The sequence below is a fragment of the Salvelinus alpinus genome, chromosome 6 (genome assembly GCF_045679555.1).
Source record: "Salvelinus alpinus chromosome 6, SLU_Salpinus.1, whole genome shotgun sequence".
NCBI lineage: Eukaryota > Metazoa > Chordata > Actinopteri > Salmoniformes > Salmonidae > Salvelinus > Salvelinus alpinus.
This window is the reverse complement of record NC_092091.1, coordinates 63,997,365-64,020,071: the sequence shown is the minus strand read 5'-3', so window position 1 is coordinate 64,020,071 and position 22,707 is coordinate 63,997,365. Positions and strand designations below refer to the sequence as shown.

General features: G+C 45.5%; 1 protein-coding gene across 11 annotated transcripts in view; it reads left to right on the top strand.

The window, feature by feature from the left end:
* The window catches only part of tenm3 (teneurin transmembrane protein 3), a 462,931-nt gene that overhangs the window by 65,338 nt on the left and 374,886 nt on the right, over positions 1-22,707 (top strand). For 5 of the 11 annotated variants that reach the window (XM_071407381.1, XM_071407380.1, XM_071407379.1 and 2 more), the window contains exon 1: positions 4,529-5,158. The exons of 1 other annotated variant lie outside the window; for it this stretch is intronic. The gene's annotated coding sequence lies outside the window, so the exon portion shown is untranslated. Of the gene's footprint in view, positions 1-4,527; positions 5,159-22,707 lie in introns of those variants that run through there. 5 more of the 11 variants (XM_071407383.1, XM_071407382.1, XM_071407386.1 and 2 more) reach the window with 3 other exon arrangements.

Sequence of the window (22,707 nt, the reverse complement as noted above, 5' to 3'; positions counted from 1 at the left end):
GCTGCACCACAGCAGTCCACAATGCTCTTGTAAGCACGCAGAGTATTTGATGACACTACATAAATGGAAACAGCGCATTTTTTTTAAATGTTTTAGTTTTATGCTTTTCCCAAACCATAGCCCTAAACTTAACCACTCTGAATTAAAACCTAAACTTAACCCTTTCAGTTGTTTCTGTATAAACCCTTTTACCAGATGGAATTAATGGCTCAAAAATCGACGTTCATCCAATTACGTCAAATCCCGAAGTGAAACTATGAGATCAGGTTGCAGCGAGAGAGAGATAGATAGATAGGGAGGGTTGAGGGTGAGGGAAAAAGAGAGAGTTGACGGAGATAGACGGACAGAAATAGGGAGTGAGTGTGAGAGAGTGAGAGTGAGAGAATGAGAGAGTGAGAGAGAGAGAGAGAGAGAGAGAGAGGGAGAGAGAGAGAGAGAGAGACCAGGCAGGCTGTTGACATTGACTCGTCCTAACACTTCACCAGTCATGTGAAAGATGCTCCGGGAGGAGGGGTTACAGAGCAGACTCACTGCCTCACAGCTACAAACGCATCGTCATTCTGTGTGTGTCCTGTGCATTTAGCTGTGTATACCATTACCTACTACACTATACATGTGTCTGGTCATGTGTTCGTAACAGTATGTGTATACTTAGGCTACTTATTTGAGTGCATCTGATCTACCTTCCTGCAAATACAGGGCCTTGCCCTTGCCCTGTGACCTATGGTCATTAACTCCATTCTGAGCAGGAGGACAGGCAGGCGTGTAGCCATGCTGGTGCCTCTCGCTGTGTCTCTGCCCCTGTCTGGGGCCCCAGAGGTCGTGTGCCAAGCTGTAGGCAGCTCTGCTCCATCCCTGGATCTGGGCAGCCCCAAAGGCACAGCTTCTGGGATCAGTGTTGGCACACGTGTCACTTCCACATGTCACTGTGTGTCTCTCTGTCCGTCCGCATGTCTGTTCGTCAGTTTGACTTCTCTTATTTTCTGTTGATGGAGAACAGGGAATAAATCTGCATTCTTTTGGTTGGAAAATCAGAAATGTCCCCCCAGGTGTGTGTGTGTGTGTGTGCGTGCGTGCGTCTGCGTGGTAGTGAGGGAGGAACAAGGTGAGGGAGGAACAAGGTGAGGGAGGGACAAGGTGAGGGAGGAACAAGGTGAGGGAGGGGGATAGAGAGATGAAGTGCTTTGATGATGGTGATGTGTCTTCTATCTCACAGTTGGTATGAATGATTTCTGTGTGATTGGACCGCATCTCAAACACCAGGGGTTCTTTTATCTACTTTTTCACTTATTTATTTATCAATCTATCTCCCCTTTCAGCCAGAGCCCATCTATGTCTATTTACCGGCATTGCACAGCACTTTTTTTGATTAGGCTGTTAAAATCAGTGGATGGACGTGTTCTTTTATTCTGAATAGAGTGTACGGAATGATTGATATCGGAGTGTACGGATTGATTGATATCCATAATTGGGAGGTTTTAGACCAGAGAGAGAACAATGTTACGGATAATGGCTTTTAAAAGTGGTAACTTGTCGAGAATAGAGTGCTCTCTGAAAAGACTAAATATGATTTGTTTGGTTTCTCAGAGCAATTGAGCAATAATTGAAATACTGGCGCTGACCTAGAATAAAATAAACAAAGTTGACATAAAAATTCTGAAATTATTAACGTTACATATGAATTCCTTAATGTGCATCTTGGGATACGTGCTGCAGTATTTATTTTCTATCCACGTTAGTTCCACTAGTTTTACTGGTGTTTTTAGTTTTGCTGTGAAATTATTCCACAATAGCAGTTAGCATTTGTATTACCGTGCTGTAGTGTTTCCTTCCATTGTTCATTCAGTATGTCATTAAACAGACAAAAACGGACTTCAAAGGTAGAGTGGGCATTGATATTTGCAATTAAATCCCCAATCAATGTGTAAAACATTGAACTAGCTTCAAACGTTTCAGATTGAGTGGACCTGCTGTGAAAATGCTAACTGTTATGGCGCAGTCCTCCCCATGGTTGGCAACACAGCCGTAGCAGCGCTATGTCCATTATGCCCTGCTTTCCAAAGACATGTCCTTTTTTAGGGTTTGTCCCTCAGATTAGTGTCAGCTAAATTAATAATACATAGAGAAAGACAAAAAGAAAACACTTTTATATTTCATAGCAAAAATAATTACTTGAGTATGGGCTAACGACTATATTGTATTGTACAATCCTTACACTGCTTCATCTTGTATTCCTTGCTTCCCTAAATAGTTATTTTTTGACAGAATAATGTCCAGTTGTAATTTTTTGTTACAAATTATAGATTTTTTTTATTTAAATAATGTCCTGTCTTTTAACCTATCACCTCGACACTGCAGGGTGGGACTCTTTTCAGTCCGGCAATTACTTTGAATCCAACCAGTGTTTAAACCTTTAAACCTGAAATGGGTCCTTTCAAGGCAAGACCATGTTTCGTATAAGGAGACGTGAGAGAGGTTGAGATGTTACAATCAAATCATGTCATGACCACTGCACCACGCTCACATGCACTAGCTCTCCACCACGCCGCCATGGCAACCAGAAACACATGGCATGCTTCGTTTGGTTTTGGTGCAAGGCAGTACCACCCTCCCACCGGCGTCCACTTCACTCCACCCAACCCCAACCAGGAAGGGAGTAGGGATATTGAGCTGTGTACGTCTATCTACTCCACTTGTTAACCGCCCGGCAACCGGCCATGCACTCAGTCTGAGGTGAGGTATCAGAGGAGGGCAACGAGGGCAAAGCTTGTTAAAAGTTCATCCCTTTTGCTTGGCTTGTAACAGGTGGTGTGTCTGGGTGTAGGTCTGTCTCAACAGGGGTTTTAGTTTCATGAGATTCAGTCAAATGGTTTTCAAATCAGGAAAAGACAGACACGGGTGTGTGGACTAAGAGGTGGGTCTCAGTGGCAAAGCCAAACAGCAGTTGCAACATAACTGTGTCGACTCTAACTCGACCCTTATTAAAATGATGAATCTGCCCCTGAGCTTGTCTGACTGATTTTTACAGTTAAAAAGATAGTCGAGGCAGAAGTTATATTACAGGTATAACAGGTGGACGGTCTGTCTGATATTTTGCCAGTCTTTCCCAGGTCATTATATTGTGGAGAGAGGGTAAAAGAACAATGCTGATTAGACCATGACATATTTGCTCATCTTAAGATGTGTGTTTGGTTTGGTTAGTTGCAAGAAATATTGGTCTCTATTAAATATTTGCAGGCTTATACACCGAGTGTACAAAACTTTAGAAACACCTTCCTAATATTGAGTTGCACCCCCTGTTGTCGTCAGAACAGCCTCACTCCATTGGGGCATTGACTCTACAAGGTGTCGAAAGCGTTCCACAGGGATGCAGGCCCGTGTTGACTCCAATGCTTCCCACAGTTGTGTCAAGTTGGCTGGATGTCCTTTGGGCGGTGGACCATTCTTGAAACACACGGGAAACTGTTGAGTGTGAAAAACCCAGCAGCGTTGCAGTTCTTGACACAAACCGGTGCACCTGGCAGCTACTACCAGACTCCGTTCAAAGGCCCTTAAATCCTTTGTGTTGCCCATTCACCCTCTGAATGGCAGAATATACACAATCCACGTCTCAAGGCTTAAATATCCTTCTTTAACCTCTCCTCCCCTGTTATCTCCACTGATTGAAGTGGATTTAGCAAGTGACATCAATAAGGGATCATAGATTTCACCTGGATTCACCTGATGAATCTCTGTCATGGAAAGAGCAGGTGTTCCTGATGTTTTGTGCACTCAGTGTATGTCAAAGGCTGTAAAATATGTGCATATTTTCAGTTTCAGTCAACTGAAAGACATGCCAGACATGACCTCCTGACATTTGACTATTAACATTGACATCAAAGTCAAAGCAAAAGGACATGTGCAACCATGGGCTGCATCTGCATGTTGGCAGGAATAGAAAAAAAAGTCAGATTCTAGTCATTATTTTTACTTTCTAGTGGGGTGGCTGGCTGCAATATATGTTCAAATATAATGCTCCGTTTGTCCTCAGTTTCATCTTGTAATATTGCTGGGAAAAGTACACAATTTGTTATTACTGTACCTGGCACCAAATGGTACAGTACTGCTTGTTTGACGGAATTCCAAATATTTTTACCCTGCCATCTCTAAGCAGGCCTAATTATGGCAACCTACTTATACAAATAGGTGACCGTAAAATAAAACAACATAACGATGTATGTATTAACATGTCATAACAACTGATGTAGGCTGCAAGCTGCTCTGTACTAAACAAATAACCCTGCGCCTGTACCTATATACCATCCTCTCCAAATCGAAGCCCTAAATCCATTATCTGAGTGTGTAGCCTAATCAGTACCAACACAGACATCTTCAACTGCTTCGATATCCGTCGCGGAGTCATTTATCACACCGCGACGCAACTCATGGGTGACCCTTAAATTATTACCCATATAGTGCTAGATATACATACTGATTGGACGCAGCAGGGGGAACACTGGGTCTTTACATCGACTGACTGCGAGAAGGGGGAGACGCTCCATCGCGCGCAGGACAACAATATCTATGTAGACCCGGAGACCTCTCCGTTCTTTTGAAAATACAAAATTGCCACCTTGCTTGTACCGTTAGCGGTCGGAAGAGTGTGAGAAAGTGCCTTTCTTTCGGTCGTTTTGTCACGTCAAGGAGACTGACGTTTACGGAGGCAGTGGTTCTCTCGGCGCAAATAGGCTACTACAATCGTAACTCGATCTCCCCCTGTTTTGTGTCGTCTGTGGTTGGTAGGGTCCTCAATAGTTACACATGTGTGGTTCTCACTGCTGGACCGCTTCATGCTCGAATCCTCTTCTTCTTTCACTGCGCTGTCCTCTACTGTTGAGTGATCAGACAGTCTTCACTGTTGTTCCAGGGCAGTGAATACCTGTCAACACCACGTCGGCGACATTGGTATGTTTTATATTTCCATTGAGCTACGGGACTATCCTATCGTTTTGAAATAGCTGGAGTGAGAGTTGTGTTTGCCAGAACCTTTGTTTTACCACCGACTATTCCATTCAGAAAACAGCGACGCATTCCCTAGAAGTTGGAGCATCGTTTGGTGAAGTTTTGACACACCGATACTGAACAACAATGGGATTCTAATCGGACAACTTCACATCAGGTAGGGCCCTAAACTGTACTGTCATTTATTGTAATATTGTCCAAATGATAAACACATTTGTTAGCCGGATATTGGTTTGGCTAGTGTTTGCTTCCTGTGAGAGTTGTTGATAAATTACGCGCCGTTCGTGTTTTTATAAGCGCTTGACATGAAAGCTGCCATAGAAAAATCCCATTTAATATTTTGAGGTACCGTTCGTAGCGTATATGTCTGTTGTGTATTGTGAAACTTCTGAACTACTTAAGATCAGGATAAACTGGCATATGTGCATTTTATTCGATTACGCATTGTTGGACACATTAAAATAGTTCACCTGGCATGTGCACACGTGCTTAAAATAAGCACCAAAAATATATTGAAATTGCTTTTTGATTGCGTACAGCTGAAGGCCTACAGTAATTTTACGTTATATTTAATCCATCCACACAACAAATGTCAGTTATTAAAAATATATATATATTTAGCTCTCTGACATTGTTGCTATTTCGCAAATTTGGGAGACATTGCTGCCATTTATGAGTGCCATTGTTGTTGTTCATGTAGATGTATTTAGTCCTTTAACTTTTCTGCCAGTGTTAGTTTGTATCAGGTGCTCTTTGGCGACAAGCGCACAGGTCGATAATCAGACAAATGTATAAAATGGAAAAAATAATACATCGTGTTCTTCCTTCTCTACAAAGGCGACAAATACATGATATGTTGCTCCACTGTATTATTAATACACTGTATCATTACGGTTTATATGGGACCTTTCAAAACACATAACAGTACACTGTAAAGCTTTCAGTTTGTCATCATTTCTGGGCATACGGTGTTGGTTATCCGAAGCGTGTGTTGGTTTATTATAAGGGACTGGCTTCGTCCCCTCACTGGCTCCTTAAAGCTGTAGCCTGACAGATTTATCTCCGTATAAGTCGTTTTAGGGCTCTATTCAATATGTATCGCTGAAGCGTTACAGATTGCGGATATAAATATAAAAGTAATTTACATTGAGCTAACACATGCAGCGTTTACCTTTGCCTTTAATTGTCAATTGCGCTATAAAGCGGCTCTTCGGCGTTACGGATTGAATATAGACCCTAGTCTTTATCCAACCGGGATGCCAACAATGCGATATAATAGAATACGCTACCGGTATACCAAAATATTTGAAAGTATCCAGATCAAATTATTTTTTTAAAAGGACTATGAATCATATCGTTGTCCCTTAGATGGATATGGTGCAGAGTGTGTAGTGTGTGATTTGGCTCACTTCTTTGCCCTTTGTCCTTCTTTTCCCCGGAGGCAATGAGCCTGGAGGTCCCTTTAGCCTACAGCAGAATTAAAATGTTCCGTAATTCACATCAATTTGAATGTAACCCCCAGGTTAGGCTATTATAAGATATGGGGTGAAACATTGTTTCAGGGGAATATTGGTTAATAAAGAAACAGCAGACCTGTAACAATGATTTATTAGACAGTCAATATATACTTTATTGAACGTCAGAAACACCCGTTTAAAAGTGTAATGCTATCAAACATTTTGTAGTTATTTCAGTACATAGAGGGACTGTTTTCAGTTTTTCTTAAAGGTCAACACGGTCACTTTACAGTTGTAGATTATTTCATTGACAAGGTGCGTAAGGTTATGTTGCATCTTGTTCTCACAATCAGCACACCACCTTTAGTCAGTAGAAATAGGGACACACACACACTAGTATTTTCCATACAACATTTGTTTTAATTCTTCTTCTTTTCTTTTTTTTTACATTGTAAAATGAGATTACACTCTTATTTCTCTTTTTTTAATTTTATAAACCATTGATAGTGGTTGAGTCCAGTAGGTTCAGACCAGTGCCCTCTAAACAGCCTGGACATGATGCAGACATCCAGTGTGGGTTAAAAGAGCCGAGGTATCTTCATGTCCTGTAATTGCGGCTGAAAAATGAGACTGAAGATAGAGGCCGACGAAAGATTCCTGGATCCTCCTAAATAGGCTTTTGTTAAAACAGGGACTGGGCCGTATGGAGTTTAACCAGGCTATAATATGGCACTGCATAGAGAGATCTGATACACAGTTCAACTACTACACTTCAGTCTTGTGTGTTTCTCGGAGAGAGAAAGAGGCCAGATATGTGCTCTGTTCTTTTCTAGCTGTCTCTCATTTTCACTCAGGTATTGTACATCTTTTGTGGTATTTTTTGCTTTATTTTTTCAAATAATTGTGCTCACTTTCATTGTGCGAGGAAGTTTTATATTCTTTTTGATAACCTAACCTACTTTCTGTGTGGCCATACTTTGGTTTGTAGCCAGCCGGTCATCTGAGCAGGCACAGGGAGCCAACCGGTCTTCTGAGCAGGCACAGGGCTGTTGTTGGGCAGACAACTGGGTTGTCGTACAGTGTAAGCGCATCTGTTTGGTTTAGTGTAGTCTACACCCAGCCTACATTACGTATGGTACTGGCATCCACATACAGTACTGCTATGCGTCCTCTAGATGCCTGCTGGATGTCATTTGATCCTGTGACCCTTCAATTATATAACTGAAATTGTTGCAAAGGGGAACTGTATGATTAGGCTAGGTAATCAAGAACCATAATGAAAGATATTTAATTGCCTTTTAGCGAGGAAATTGCTGTATTTAAATTCCGCCCTAAACAATAACCTTTAAGACCAATATTTTGAAAGTAATAAGCAAAAGTTAGTTTGTGAAAAACGAAAATAAATGTGTATTATTTATGTCTAGATGTGAGGCTCGGAACATGATGTATTTGACACACCTTCTTTGCAGAAGGTATTATCTTTATGAAACCGCCCCTGGTAGGCCTAATTCAGACGAATGTTTCTATTGCTGCGAAACAAATGGTTCCCGGGTGGGTGGAGGGTGGTGAGGTGGGGTGGGGTGGAGAGCTGTGAGTTGGGGTGGAGCGGAGTGGAGTGGGGTGAGGTGGGGTGAGGTGAGGTGGGGTGAAGTGGAGCGGGCTGGAGTGGAGTGGGGTGGGGGTGGAGCGGGCTGGAGTGGAGTGGGGTGAGGTGGAGGGTGGTGAGGTGGGGTGGAGAGCTGTGAGGTGGGGTGGAGTGGGGTGGGGTGAAGTGAGGTGGGGTGGGGTGAGGTGGAGTGGGGTGAGGTGGGGTGGAGCGGGGTGAGGTGGGGTGGAGCGGGGTGGGGTGAGGTGGGGTGGAGCGGGGTGAGGTGGGGTGGAGCGGGGTGAGGTGGGGTGGAGCGGGGTGGAGTGGGGTGGAGCTGGGTGAGGTGGGGTGGGGTGGAGTGGGGTGGACGGGTCAAATTCATTTGAAGTGCAGTCGTAATCAATTTCTGACGTAGTTTGGTGCACTAGGGCACGTCGATCTCCCATGTCCAAAAAATCTGATTTTATTAGTTCACATTAACTCTCAGATGATTGATGGGTTCACTTTGGAGATCTGAGGTTTCATTTGTTACTCATACGTAGCCAGTGATTGTTTTTAAACCCTCATGACAGGGCCTTTGGTGGCGGTTGTGCGGGGTACTTTGGAAGGAGAGAAGGCATCATTTGTTACTATAATGATGTTAATAAAGTTCCGTTTGGCCGGCGTGATCCTCACTCGAAATCCATGCCCAGGTGTGACCGGTTGAAAGACGGTTGCCACTTGTCATTCTGATCACATCAACAGTGTGTATTCTTATTCAGGAGTCGGCGTTACTTCCCTGTGTGCACCAGATGGTTCATTCTGTGTAAATAGAGCCTCTAATTCATTTTTCAGTGACATATTGAAGTGTTAATTCTGTCAAATGTGCGTGAGCTTCATTAATGCTATCAGATCAATGCCGTTTGAACAAAAGACCCAGTACTTCACCTCAGAGGCTTTCCAAACGATAGGGCAACAGAGAGACGTAGAGGCCTGTATTAGAGAATGCCTCCTCTCCTTAGACAGACTGTGGGAATGGTATAGCAACCATGAAAAACTGAAGCGAGGCCAAGGTAGAGCGACAGATGTATAGAAGAGAAGGGAGTAAGGGAATAGCCACCAAGGGCATGCACAAGGCTGATTCACCAGCAGCTTGTTAAGTGTGGTGCGTGAGCAGTGCAGCAGAGGAGAGGAGCGGCAGCACCGAGCACCACACTCTGCCTGGAACAGCGTGTTTCATTGGAGCAGGGCTCATTGCAGCCCAGCCATGCTGAAACGGGGGAGGGTCGGAGGTGAGGAGGAGGGGAGAGGAGAGGGGGAGAGGAGGGGCTCCCTTCCGCCACGGGCAAGCAGTGCACAGTGCACACCAGCCCCAACCAAGCTCCCGAGCAGCTCCCAGCTCACTGAGTTGAGTGCACTTGTGAAGTGGTGGAGTGGTGGGACGAGGAAAGGGAAAGGGGGGACAGCTCCTCTGTCTGTCTGTGACTTTGTCAATCACAACATATCACAGGGAGAGATTGGAGAGGGGAAAGGTGAATGTTTGTGATTTAGTGAATCCCCCCCATTTATTTAATACGCACACAAGTACACACACACACACACTTCCTCCCCCCACACACACAAAAACTCCCCCTGTCACATCCCCGCCCACCGTCCCCCCACCCTCCCTTCCTCTCACTCTTCGAGGGAGGCGATTTGTTATGATAGCAGCATGTGAACCTTAATGAAAGGCAGCTGTGTGTGGGGATGTTATTCTGGCCCAGTGAACCCCCCCCCCACACACACACACTCCTCAATACACCTGCTGAAACACATTTATGTATTGCTCTGTTGCCAGTCCGATGGCGATGGCTGCTGATGCAATGAACAGCACTACAGAGAGTCAGTGTATTATTAGAGTGGAAACCCCTCTGCGTGTCTCTGTAATGATGCACCAGCATATACACACACACACACACACACACACACACACACACACACACACACACACACACACACACACACACACACACACACACACACACACACACACACACACACACACACACACACACACACACACACACACACACACACACCCAGACCCTTTGTATGTTTTCTATTTTATTTTCCTTTTTTTAAAACATGTTCTCTCTCTCCACCTCTCTTTATAGAAGGTGAAGGTGCGGAGTACTTCAAAGGGATTAACGCACACACACACACACGCACACAAATACAAACACACACACACACACACACCTGGCTCTATCGTTTTTCCCCGTGTCCAACTCCAACCGGCAGATTTATTTTGCCCTTCCTAACATCAGCCAATTGTCTTTCCCTATGAACCTCACTAAAATATTAATGGACACCTCCCTTTCCAGGCACTAGGCTTTGACGGCATTATGTCAGCGTCTAAAATTATGATGGATTTCTTTGTTGTTGTTGCCATCTCTGATACATGTAGGCCCACTGTAAACTGGTTGTTTCACTGTGGAGTTACGTGGTTGGTTGGACAAAGATAGTTTGGCAACAACTTTTATGTGTAAAATATGGTTCAAACATACGTTTCTTCCAGAAGTTTGCCGAATCTCTTGTGCTAGATGGAACCATATGGTTTGATGTGAAATGAAAATGTGGTCTGTGAACCGACAATGAATAGAGATCTGGAGGTGTGAAAGTGTGTTTGGTGCGAAAAACAAAAATAAAATATGTACTCTTTCCGTTGGCTCGACAATGCTCAGTCCCGCTCACTCTGTCCCTGAATTTGATGGTGTTTGGAACACAACATCCTGGTTCTCCCTTGCAGAAAGCCTGCTTTTGTGCTATTAAAGTGTTGCAAAATGCTTTTGTCAGGTCTTATTTTGACCTGCTTAAAAATATTTAAAAACCCAATTTCATAAATCACTTTTTCAATACAAACTCATTGATGAAAAACCTGTAACAGAATATTAGACATGCTATACAGCTCTTAAGACACTACTTATTGACATATTATGTCAGTGGACCATCCATGTACCTACAGCCACTGGCCATATTGACACACATTAGAGGAACGCTCAATTGGAGTTGAAACATTGACCCTCGGCAGTGAGCGGTCTTTGCCAGTTACTTGCTGTGATGGGGATGTAATGAGGTGTGTGTGTGTGTGTGATTGTGTCTGGACGCCAGTGAGGGCAGTGGGGCAGGATGGGGCTGCCCAGAGTCCGACTCCTGGATCATTTGGCTCCCCACACGCCACACCTCACCTCCAGGCTCCCCACACGCCACACCTCACCTCCAGGCTCCCCACACGCCACACCTCACCTCCAGGCTCCCCACACGCCACGCCTCACCTCCAGGCTCCCCACACGCCACGCCTCACCTCCAGGCTCCCCACACGCCACGCCTCACCTCCAGGCTCCCCACACGCCACGCCTCACCTCCAGGCTCCCCACACGCCACGCCTCACCTCCAGGCTCCCCACACGCCACGCCTCACCTCCAGGCTCCCCACACGCCACGCCTCACCTCCAGGCTCCCCACACGCCACGCCTCACCTCCAGGCTCCCCACACGCCACGCCTCACCTCCAGGCTCCCCACACGCCACGCCTCACCTCCAGGCTCCCCACACGCCACGCCTCACCTCCAGGCTCCCCACACGCCACGCCTCACCTCCAGGCTCCCCACACGCCACGCCTCACCTCCAGGCTCCCCACACGCCACGCCTCACCTCCAGGCTCCCCACACGCCACGCCTCACCTCCAGGCTCCCCACACGCCACGCCTCACCTCCAGGCTCCCCACACGCCACGCCTCACCTCCAGGCTCCCCACACGCCACGCCTCACCTCCAGGCTCCCCACACGCCACGCCTCACCTCCAGGCTCCCCACACGCCACGCCTCACCTCCAGGCTCCCCACACGCCAATCCTCACCTCCAGGCTCCCCACACGCCATACCTCACCTCCACTGCGCGTGTGTGTTGCTCCACTGCGCGTGTGTGTCGCTCCACTGTGTGTGTGTGTGTGTGTGTGTGTGTGTCGCTCCACTATGTGTGTGTGTCGCTCCACTGTGTGTGTGTGTGTTGCTCCACTGCGTGTGTGTGTCGCTCCACTGTGTGTGTGTGTGTGTCGCTCCACTGTGTGTGTGTGTCGCTCCACTGTGTGTGTGTGTGTCGCTCCACTGTGTCTGTGTGTGTGTGTGTGTGTGTCGCTCCACTGTGTGTGTGTGTGTGTGTCGCTCCACTGTGTGTGTGTGTGTGTGTCGCTCCACTGTGTGTGTGTGTGTCGCTCCACTGTGTGTGTGTGTCGCTCCACTGTGTGTGTGTGTGTGTGACGCTCCACTGTGTGTGTGTGTGTGTGTGTCGCTCCACTGTGTGTGTATGTGTCGCTCCACTGTGTGTGTGTGTGTGTCGCTCCACTGTGTGTGTGTGTGTGTGTGTGTCGCTCCACTGTGAATGTGTTTGTGTCCCTCCGCTGCTCTGTTGCCTCAGGGGTCTCCTGGTTGTGTGTGCGTTCATGAGTATCATCTGTGAGAGAGCGTGAGTTCCACCATTATTAATTGACCCTCCAGCGTCAAGCAGAACATGTACCATTCCCCAGCTGTTGCATTTATAAATCCCAATGGTTAAAGATGTACGGCATGTACATCCTTTACTGAAAGATCTAGTGGTGTATCTCTCCCAAGTGTCTGAGATGTACAGTAAGATAAATAATAATAATAATAATAATTGAAAAATGTTTTTGGTGTTATGGTTGAGGTGATGTTTCTTTGTCATCTTTGTCTGTGTTTTAAAGGACTAGCATGGCTTTACTGTTTGAAATGGAACATGTATTTATAGACCTCTTAAGGATTGACTTCTGTATTTTCGTGACTGATGTTTCCTCATTGTACAGTATGCAAAGTGTGCTTTCCTCACACCGCCCTGCTCCATTCGCTTACCATGCTCCCTCCGTAACCATTTCTGTTTGGCTGTTGGTCTTCCTCCTGCCCAGTATTCCGTCAAGCGCGTAGGATAGGTCAGCTCAACACCATGTGACCTAGCCCCTATTCTGCCTTACCTGTTTAAAATGAGGGCGCTGCTCGTTCACAGAGGAACCCTGCTGAGCAACTTGTGTACAGTCACAGGAGTACTGTACTGAATATAAGTAGCCTACAGTCATGGCAATACTGTATATGAAAAAGCTATCTGTGAGTGACTGATTCAAAAACGCTTTGAACAAGAGGTTCAGCTTGAAGGTAATGAAGTGATTATTCTCTCTGTAATTTGAATGTAATGTCTTAGTTTCAGACGCCAGATACCCTGCACGTTCTTTGATATATGGTGCCATTGATTTGAATGTGTTCAGGTAGGCTAGAAGAATTGACGATAATATCGTATTTAAAAATAGGCCGAGAAATTCCTCTGACATTCAGTAACTGAAAATGGCGATTGATGCTTTGAAGCATAGCTTCTCTTATTTATGTCTGCTTTTAATCTCTCTGAACTCTAGCTTTTCCCTTTCACAGCAGAGATATGTTTGACCTGTGTGTTTTCTTCTGTGCTGTGTTTTACTCCTTCAACGTTATTTCTCGTACATATCTGGCTTGTTCTTTCACTCAGCAGAGCAGATCTTTTTGACCGGCGTGTCGCTGCTCTGTGCTGGCATTTTTCACGTTCCCACATCTTGCTCTCCCGTATCTCTGCTCATGTCGCGATCTATATTTTATGAACGCTGCAGTAAATAAACGGTTGGTCATGAACACAAACATGAACCGTGTTTCCCCCCATGGTTTTCCTACAGTCAGAGGGAGGAGGAGGAGGGGGGGGGGGTTCACAGAACGGTGAAGCAGACTTGTTTTGATCAAGCTATCATTCTTCTCTTTTCTTTGTGGCTGAGCCTGGGTCTGATACAGCCATTCAGTGAGAGCCAGGGCCGGAGCTGAGACTATCCCACCCTCGCTTTTTGGAGAGAGATCAACATTCCTACAAAGTCCAGCTTTGTGGCCAGAATGACTAGAGTAGACTGAGACTGAGACGCTGTAACCTCTTCAGACCAAAGCCGAGCCCGCCAGCCAGCCAGGGACAGATATGTTCATTAAAGCGACAATAGATTGGGGGGGGGATTTCCCCCCTCTCTTTCTCACGTACACACACACGCACACAGACACAGTCAAACACACACACACACACACTATCCAGACTACATGTTTCTAGTGATGTGGGGGCGATACAATTACATATTGGGATATAATATATTGGCATTATCACAATATTATTTTTGCGGTAGTTGGCTGTACCTGCACCAAAATTCCAGTATTTTTCCTTCATGGCTTGTTCTCCATCTTCTTTATAAATAGGGAGCCAAGATGTTTGCATCACTTTCATTTCCCTGACTGGTGAAAACGAGTTTTCTCATGGTCTCTCTTGATTCTCTGCAGCAGACATATAGTGAGCAGTATGTTTGGAACATCGAATGGCAATACATATCGTATCGGCGTCTAAGTATCCTGACAATTCAAACCGTGCATGTTTCCTCAAGTGCTCCTTCCCTGTTGTTGTTATAACGACCGACCATACCAGTTGAGCCAACGTGATCATGGCAGGTGTAAATAGAGGATGTGTCCCAAATGGCACCCTGTTCCCTATGTAGAGCACTAGTTTTCACTATCGGGCCCACAGGAGTGCGCTATTGGTACTAGGGTGCCATTTGGGACACAGTGAGAGAAGAATGTGACCCTTTGCTCTCGTTGAGAGTTAGTTGTTTGTACATGTTCTTGGATTGGGTTGGTTTTTAGCAATTACAGAGAAAATGGTTTGAAAATATTTATTTCGCTATTGTGGTTAGATTAGCCTTGTGTGGTTAGGCTACATTTCAATTATTTTGCTCAGCTATTTTGGAGAGTGCGCATGGATTAAATGAATTAATTTTTTTATTTTATATATCTAAAAAACAGGCCTACTGCATGCATACTCTTTTTATCTCTGTTGCAGTCTTCTACAATTTGTAGTCTGCAGTCATTTATTATCGCTATTATGACTGAGAGAACTCCAGAACTGTTTATATGGGTTCACATGAGCCCGGGTTTGTTAATGGCAATGGGAGCCATTTTTGGAGAGCTTTCATTTACGTGTGTTTGACTTCAGTTTATGGGCGCTTTCAGGTGGAATTCAACATCCCACACATTTTATCAGTTTAGAATGTTCTGCCGCACCACGAAGATATAGAATTGCACTCTTCCTCAAGTCTAGATGGGGTGGATTGGCACGCAGGTATCATTTTATGTCTGTGGCCAATGGTTTGGAAACGGGAATGAGGCTTTGCTTCTGATTGATCATAGGCAAATCAAATGTCACCTGGCTCGGAGTGGTGTGCCTCTCAAGTACTGAATTTGGCAAGCAGATTCTGCTGCTGTCGGTGAAAGAGAATGTGTGTGTGTGTGTGTGGATAAGAAGGGAAATAGAAAACGAAACGAACGACACTTGAAAGAAATAATGAAGGTTATTGAAATGGAGTGTAATACATCTTGCATATTGAGCCTCGCTACTTGTTAAATTGACAGGCCCTAACCAGAAACACATTTGCCTGATGGATGATTTGCGGCCGTCTAATGGCTACAAGCACTTGAAAAATGAAAACATCGACCCATCCGCTCCTCAAGTTTTCCATAGTCTTAATGAGAACGAGTGGTAAGGAAAGAGAGAAAGAGGTGGAGGGGGAATATGACAAACTAAACTCTGGCAGCTAAGCTAACTTTGGCAGCTAGGCTAACTCGGGCAGCTAGACTAACTCGGGCAGCTAGGCTAACTCGGGCAGCTAGACTAACTCGGGCAGCTAGGCTAACTCGGGCAGCTAGGCTAACTCGGGCAGCTAGGCTAACTCGGGCAGCTAGGCTACATGTGTGTTTCTGTTAAACTTGAAATGTTGGACAGGTCTCCCAGTGGTATAATATAATAACACATGGTTGGGGAAGGTGTATTTTTCCTAACCATACCTCCTTTTCCCACCAATTCAGATGGAAAATATGAAAAATGCACCTTCCCCAACCGTGTGTTATTATATTATACCACTGGGAGACCTGTATGGTTTTCGGTACAGACCCAAGTAATTGTATAAATTGTCTCAATGTCCATTTGAACACCAAAATTGCAACAAAAAAACCAATCCATTGATTTCTATTGATTTTATGGTAGCTTTGGAAGGATATGACCCTTAAGTTTGATTATAAACACACCATACCAGCTTTTTTTTGTCTTTTAAAACACATTTAGAAGTGACTTTCCTAAAACAGAAAATGTTGTCTATGCACGACCATATGGGAATTAGTTTTAAAGCCCACTGCTAGTTCCATTCCCACAAAAGTGTGATCAAACAATGGTTCCAAATCCCCTGGAATTGACTGTGTTGGTTTTGCTGAACATTTTTCTCTGTGTGCTCACGGTGGTTTTAATCTCGATGTCAAACACCTTGATAAAGCTGGGGGGTGTCCTTGACTGATCACAGCTTTACAGAGGTTGTCTAGTATGGGACAGCTCACACATTTGACAGACACATATCCTACAGTAGATTATGTTTTACACCTTATAATAGTCCTGGGCCTATATTTGCTTTGTGATGTCCTTCTAGAATATTCTACAGTGTGTTTTAAGATATTATTATAGACCGAGGCTTATTCATTTTGATATCTCCCATTCTGTGGCCTTTACTTAATGCCATTCCCTGTAGAATGAATGCCTGGCTGTTCTTATTGCCACATGTATCTTCCAGTTGATTGGCTCGGAGCAGAGGAGGGATCAGTTGATTGGCTCGGAGCAGAGGAGGGATCAGTTGATTGGCTCGGAGCAGCAGTGAACAGATTGAGTGAGTGTGAAAGGCGTAATGGAGGTTATGGAGAGATAGGCGATATGAGAGAGAGAGAAAGAGATGTTGAGAGAGGGAAGTAGGGGGAGAGAAAGGGAGAAATAGATGATATGCAGAGAGAGAAAGAGATGTTGAGAGAGGGAAGTAGGGGGAGAGAAAGGGAGAGATAGATGATATGCAGAGAGAGAAAGAGATGTTGAGAGAGGGAAGTAGGGGGAGAGAAAGGGAGAAATAGATGATATGCAGAGAGAGAAAGAGATGTTGAGAGAGGGAAGTAGGGAGAGAGAGAGGGAGAGTAGAGCTCCCGACCGACGTGTGAGGAGGCCAGGCTGAATGTCACACGTCTCGCCCCTCTGTCTCGCCCACCTCTCAACCCGGCTGCCCGCCCGCTGCACACATGACATGCTGCGTTCGTGCCACCCTGTTAATTAATCTGTACTATCTCTGAGCAGAGCCCGGCACCACAGTCTGTTCTCTCTCTACACAGCTCTCTATGTCTTTATTTATCTCTCTCCATCTCTCTTGCTCCCTTTCTCTCTAGTGCCATCTTTCTATTTCTCTATTTCTCTATGTCTCTCCATCTATACCCCCCCCCCCTCCTGCATTACCTTTCCACCTTCCCCTCTTGTCCCACTACTTTGGCTGAGGCCACTGGGAAAGCAGTAATGGCAGCTGCTGCATCATATCAGGTGTGTGTGTGTGTGTGTGTGTGTGTGTGTGTGTGTGTGTGTGTGTGTGTGTGTGTGTGTGTGTGTGTGTGTGTGTGTGTGTGTGTGTGTGTGTGTGTGTGTGTGTGTGTGTGTGTGTGTGTGTGTGTGTGTGTGTGTGTGTGTGTGTGTGTGTGTGTGTGTGTGTGTGTGTGTGTGTGTGTGTGTGTGCGTGTGTGTGTGTGTTTGTCTCTAAAGTGTGTGGCGGTGTATTGCCTACCTACCAGAGTCTAGTTTTTGTCTGCCCAAATTACCCCTGGTAGAGGTGGCATGGCAGCTTCCTGTACGACCATTATCCCAGCATGCTCTCAATTACCTGCTCCAAAGTATGCTCCACACACACTTTTCCCTACTCAAAATCATGCCAAGAGAGGGTGATGACCGTATACCATTTGTCCCCCCCCCCCCCCCGGCAGGCGTCAGGCGGAGAGAGAGAGGAGAGGAAGTACAAACTGCATCACGGTGGCTAATGGTCGCTCCCACTCATCATGGCTACCGGCTGAGCGAACGGAAGTGAAGGACAATGTTTTTTTATTTTATTATTGGCATGCGACAGATTTGCATTCTCCCACAAAGTGTATTCCAATGCAATTAAGTCTGCGAGATGGAGGTGGTGCTGCAGGCTAGGTCAAGTGGTGTGTGTGTGTGTGTGTGTGTGTGTGTGTGTGTGTGTGTGTGTGTGTGTGTGTGTGTGTGTGTGTGTGTGTGTGTGTGTGTGTGTGTGTGTGTGTGTGTGTGTGTGTGTGTGTGTGTGTGTGTGTGTGTGTGTGTGTGTGTGTGTGTGTGTACCTCAGTGATGTGGTGTCCACCTGTCCACCGTCGCCTGCTGCTCAGAGACAGTTTGACCTTATTCTCCTCTACAAGGGTACAGTAGGGGATTGGCTGTCAAGTGTCAATATCTTCTGGTCTACTTTCTTCTAAAACTGTCTAGTCTGTGGATTTGGGCAAGAAAATGGTCATGTTTCATCATCTTTACATAGACGGGCTGTTGTTTTTTATACAGCATCACAGGGGTATTACCTCATGGCTTTTCTTATAGCTGTGACTGTTTGTGCATAGATACGTGCACTCGTGTGTGTGTGTGTGTGTGTGTGTGTGTGTGTGTGTGTGTGTGTGTGTGTGTGTGTGTGTGTGTGTGTGTACAGTATGTGTGTGTGCTCAAGTGTACAGTGTGTTTGTATGACACATAATGATGAAACGGTGTTGAAAGCTCTGTGTGTGTGTGTGTGTGTGTGTGTGTGTGTGTGTGTGTGTGTGTGTGTGTGTGTTTTGTCGCTGTGCCCCATTCTCTGAATGTCACTGTAGCTGGTAGCCTGCCTTGGCCTGTATGGCTTCAGTGGGGTGGAAACATGGGGATGCTCTCTGCTCTCTCACAGAGGAGTGCCTTGTGGCTCGGTAGCTTTCAACACACCCACACATCGTCCCTCTCACTCGTGTGGCTCGGTAGCTTTCAACACACCCACACATCGTCCCTCTCACTCGTGTGGCTCGGTAGCTTTCAACACCATTTCATCATTAAGTGTCTCTTCCTCTAGGGCCAAGCATCTCGTCACTCTCTAGTCTCTCCAGACCTTCTTGGCTCACGCATGGATTCCTCTTCTCTCTTCTCGTCTCTCCCCAGGCCACATTGATTGGGTCCCAAATGTCATCATATCCACTACATAGTGCACTACTTCTCTCTCTCTCTCTCTCTCTCTCTCTCTCTCTCTCTCTCTCTCTCTCTCTCTCTTTCTCTCTCTTCTATATCTCTCTCTCTCTCTTCTCGATCTCTCTCTCTCTCTCTCTCTCTATCTATCCTCTTTCTATCCTTCTATATATAATTCTATATATCATTCTATCTCTCCTCTTTCCCTCTATATATCCTCTATCTCTCTCTCTCTATCTCTCTCCTCTCTCTCTCTCTCTCTCCTCTATCTCTCCCTCCTGGGTATTTCTGGAGAAAAAGAGAAAGTAAATAACCCCTGTTGACTTTTCCTAAGTGTCCAAACCTGTCACTAATTCCACAGAAGAGTGTATGATTATTGTTCATTTCCTTCTACAGTTCTAAATTACTCATAAATGAAATGTTACCACCCATGGTGAGGGAGAGGGGAGAGGAAAACAAGGTTTTAGTGACGTCTGTAAAGTGGAAAGTTACTCCTGTAAAATGTTCAGATATAGCCTGATTTAAACACTGCAGTAATCAGTACAAATTGTAAAAAATAATAATAATGATATTTTGCTTTTCCAAGGTATTTCCTGTACTTGTTGTGGTTTGAACTGCCCCTGAGGCCAGTCACATTTTGTCTGTGACTTAAATTGATCTGGTTCATTATTTTTGATAATACTACTACTTTGAATAAGTGGAAGAGAAGGAATTGTTTTTATTTTTATTTAAGTGGCCCTGCCTCTAGGTACATTTGAACTAAGGGTTATGACAGCCCTTCTGTAAATACAGGTGTTAGTTTGTGCTAGCCCAAACCTCCATGTGAAGTTTCACTCTATATTATATGTCCTACTTCCTGCTCTTTGTTTGCCTTCCCTCTCAATGACCTTTTGATTGGAGACCGTAACGTTGGGTAGCAACCAAACCCACCGTGCAGATGATGTATGTTGTTGTCTCTTGTACCGTGAAACAGTCCCACAGCGCTTTAAAATACTGTTGACATCCACATTTTTTCGGTTTGTTTTGGCTTGTCTTTTTTCAACCCTCTGTCCCATGTGGGAGCACTGACATTTCAAGCAAAAAAAGCCACGGAACACTTGAGCTCCCAGCGTTGGCAATTACGGGAGTGGCTGTCACATCACACGCACACACACACACACACACACACACTTCTCATCCATACCCGTTTAGCTTAGTTTCTACTCTCTTTCCTTTCTAAATAGTTTTCTAATCCTCTGTTTATGTCATCCACATACTTTCATCTCTCCTCTGCTTAGTGTCCTCCACTTCTAAACACATTAGTCTCTTTAAACACATTAGCCATGTGCATTAAACACTTTACTCGTGTAGCCTTACTCAAATCCATTTTACTTAGTGGACACACTTACTACTACTTACAGGCTCACATGTCATCTGCACATCCCGTGGACCACCCACGGTACATAATCATTCATCTGCATCTTTGGCTCTGGACGCTGCCATGTCATCTGCATTCTGGGTGACAGAGTGTCCCTCATCTAAAGTGAGTTTACAGTAAGCAGCCGGGCTCCACCCCTCCCGGATCTGACTTTCTGCTTACACACACAGGGAGGTCAAGTGGGTGTTTCATCCTTCCTCTCTTCTCCTCGCTGCCTTTTCGGCTCCCTCACTGTCCCTACTCTGCCAAGCCTCTCCAAATGGATGTACTCCATTATCAAAATTCGATTTCTACTCCTATCGCCGGGCGAACGCGCGCACACACACACACACACACACACACACACACACACACACACACACACACACACACACACACACACACACACACACACAGTAGTAGGCATTAGATGACTCCCCGCCATTCTCCCCGCTCACCTCATCAGCATCTGTTGCGGGAGAGCAAACAGCCGTAATTGTGTTAAGAGAGGAACGACCAGTGCATGACAAACGAGCGAAGGAGAGCTCCCACAGAGCAGAGCCCAGAGGCGCGACGTTGCCCCAGCAGGCTAACTTTGGCACCTTGAGGCAGACACTAGTGCAGGCAGGCAGCCACAAACACATCACTCTGCACATTACCTCATCGTAACCCTACCTTTTATGATTGATTACCTTATGAGGAAAACGGATGATTGATTCTGCCCCAGGCTTTCTGTTTTAGTCATAAGTATTCTCCAGGTGGTTTAAGGCCCCAATGTTGGGTTCTGAAACTCAGTTCCTTTGAAGAATCGCCATTTTTATGCAGCCATCTTCCTTTCTCTTGAGATCATCAGATCACAGTGTAATAGCTGTCTCCCGCCACCGCCTCCCCCAAAAACTCCCAAAGTTTCTTTCCTTCATTCCTTCACAGAGGTGGGAGGCAGGCAGGCCCAAGGGGGTCGTATAGGCCTATCATACCGTAGAAAGTGTAGGAGAGAGTATATGATCTTGCATCCCAAATGGCACCCTATTCCCTATTTAGTGCACTGGTAGTGCACTTTGGTAAGGAATAGGGTGCCATTTGGGACATATCCGGAGTATCCACTCGTTGAGTGTTAATCTTCTCTCTGCCTATGATTTCATGTTGGATTCACTGGTCTCCCAGGTATTTATTCAAGGGTATTTATCCTATAATGCTGTAGAGTAATGGTCCTGCTTTCACCCTAATTTAATTTGAGGACATCCAATAAATGCCTTAGCCTGAATTATCCTCTTTTAAACACTCGGGGGGCAGTCCTCTTTCTCTCTCTCGCTCTCGCTCTCGCTCTCGCTCTCGCTCTCGCTCTCGCTCTCGCTCTCTCTCTCTCTCTCTCTCTCTCTCGCTCTCTCCATCCACCCATCCCCCTTCCAGGAGTTTAGTAAAATGACTACACTTCTCAGAATTAGCTGTGACCCTTGACCTCAAACGTTATTAAACAAATCACGAAGAGGGCAACTAGTGGGTGGACGGCCCCTCCTCTCTAACCGGTCCTGTGTGAGAACAGCGTCCTTGAGACCCACCTTAACATTTAATTGGTTTTTCGTCCCACGTTACTTCAACGTTCGCCAAGTTCCACACGCAAACATGTTTGCAGTTAAGAGCTGTTTTGATAGCTGGGTTTGTCACGAACTGTCTTGCCTGTGTATTTAGAAAAGAACATTCCTGTTATCCTGCCTAGCGTGTCAGCGAGCGCCGAGGCTCCAAAAGGCTCATACATCTCAGGTGTCCTGTCCGCCTCTGAGATGGATGCACATCTCAGTATGACACCTGGAGTGTGTGTGTGTGTGTGTGTGTGTGTGTGTGGTATTGAAGGAGCGGGTGTTATTTGCCACTTGACTGAAGGGAACGGCGAAGAGAAAACTTCCAGAGAACATTGTTCATCATACCTATCCTTCCATTCCTGCAGCTCTCAGCTAAATCCATCCATCTCTTTGGAAAAATAAGTTAGAAAGCAGAGGAAGCTTTCATGATGAGGACCACTTATCAAATGGCACCCTACTCCCTGCAAAGTGCGCTACTGTCTACCAAAGCCCTGGTCAAAAGAAGTGCACTATGTAGGGAATAGGGTGTCATTTAGGACATTACCAAAGTTCCTG